At 46.2% G+C, this 2,098-nt stretch overlaps 1 pseudogene; it reads right to left on the bottom strand.

Annotated features, from left to right (window-relative positions):
* Positions 1 to 569: 569 nt before the first annotated feature.
* On the bottom strand, positions 570 to 1,751 carry LOC123636437 (annotated as a pseudogene).
* Positions 1,752 to 2,098: the final 347 nt, after the last annotated feature.

Genomic DNA, 2,098 nt, shown 5'->3' with positions numbered 1-2,098 from the left:
AAACTCCTGGGCTCAAGCGATCCTCCTGCCTCAGCCCCCCCGAGTAGCTGGGACTACAGGCATGCGCCACCATGCCCGGCTAATTTTTTCTATATATATATATTTAGCTGTCCACATAATTTCTTTCTATTTTTAGTAGAGACGGGGTCTCGCTCTTGCTCAGGCTGGTCTCGAACTCCTGAGCTCCAACGATCCGCCCGCCTCGGCCTCCCAGAGTGCTAGGATTACAGGCATGAGCCACCACGCCCGGCCTCTTTCAAACAGTTTTAATAATCTGTGTATTCCTAGCACACAGAAAATTAGAAGCAGTAAATTTTAATGGAGACTACAGATAGGTAGAGATATTGTTAGCCACAAAGAAGATAGGAAAACTATTCAAAGTAAAATAAAACTCAAAACTTTGTTGTCTGGAGCCTGTGAACACACCTTTGCACTTTTTTTTTTAAAAGCCTTTACTTTAAGACATGATGGAAAAAGTCCTGCAGATACGCATGGAAAAGTGAGACATGATTCCCACTGTGAAAACAATTTAACCAGAAAGCTTTAATACCTGTCAGCTAATGTTGAAGCTAAAATTCTGGGAGTATGACATACTACAGGGCAGAAAGGAATGGATAATTAGTATTCCTCACCCTCTCCTTCAACAGAATCCACACCAACCTCCTCATAATCCTTCTCAAGGGCAGCCATGCCCTCACGGGCCTCAGAAAACCCTCCTTCCTCCATCCCCCCACCCACAGACCAGTGAACAAAGGCATGCTTGGCATAAATCAGGTCAAACTTGTGGTCCAGGTGAGCCCAGGCCTCAGCAATGGCTGTGGTGTTACTGAGTGTGCACACAGCTCTCTGTACCTTGGCCAGGTCACCACCAGTGAGAGCCTGGTAATTGATGCCAATCTTGAAGCCAATGGGCTACCAATCCAAAAACTGGATGCTGCGCTTGGTCTTGATGGTGGCTATGGTAGCATTGATATCTTTCAGAACCACATCACCATGGTATGACAGGCAGCAAGTCATGTATTTACCATGGTGAGGGTCACATTTCACCATCTGGTTGGCTGGCTCAAAGCAAGCATTGGTGATCTCTGCTACAGGAAGCTGTTCATGGTAGGCTTTCTCAGCAGAGATCACAGGGCGTATGTGGCCAGAGGGAAGTGGATGTGGGGATAGGGCACCAGGTTGATCTGGAATTCTGTCAGGTCAACATTCAGGGCTCCATCAAATCTGAGGGAAGCAGTAATGGAGAATAATCTGACTAAAAAGGTGGTTCAGGTTAGTGTAAGTCAGGCACTCAATAGCGAGGTTTCTATGACAGATATCATAGATGGCCTCCTCATTGTCTACCATAAAGGCACAATGAAGTGTTCCAAGGTGGTATGGGTGGTGAGGATGGAGTTGTAGGGCTCAACTACAGCTGTGGAAAAACCAAGAAGCCCTGAAGAGCTGTACTCTGGTCAGGCAGCTTGTGAATTCAGTCTAAGACAAGGTCAATGATCTCCTTGCCAATGGTGTAGTGACCACAGGCATAGTTGTTGGCAGCATCTTCCTTGCCTGTGATGAGCTGCTCAGGGTGGAAGAGCTGGTGGTAGGTACCAGTGCGAACTTTGTCAATGACGGTGGGTTCTCGGTCTATAAACACTGCCCTGGGCATAGGCTTGCCAGCACCCAACTCACTGAATAAGGTGTTGAAGGAATCATCTCCTCCAATCATCTCCAATGGTCTTGTCACTTGGCATTTGGCCGTCAGGCAGTAGAGCTCCCAGCAGGCACTGCCAGTCTGGACACCAGCCTGGCCAACATGGATGGAGATGCACTCATGCGTGGTGGCTACAGGTTAGGACGTGAAGGCGACAGGAGCAGACACAGGGTCCTGGTTACTGTCCTTGACAAGCTAAGAGTCAAGGTCTTTTTAAAGCCTTTTTAGGCTCTTTTTAAAGCCTCTGAATTTATTACTATATTAAAAGTACAACACAATTAATTAGATCAATTGTAATGATGTAATTTCTTTAAGGAAAGGTCAATTTATGTTCAGAATATGCTGTTATATGTATTTAAATATATTTAAAAATACAACAGGCTGGGCGCGATGGCTCATGCC

This window comes from Lemur catta, chromosome 4, assembly GCF_020740605.2.
Source record: "Lemur catta isolate mLemCat1 chromosome 4, mLemCat1.pri, whole genome shotgun sequence".
NCBI lineage: Eukaryota > Metazoa > Chordata > Mammalia > Primates > Lemuridae > Lemur > Lemur catta.
Note: the sequence above shows the minus strand (reverse complement) of the source record. Positions and strands in the feature narration are given on the sequence as shown.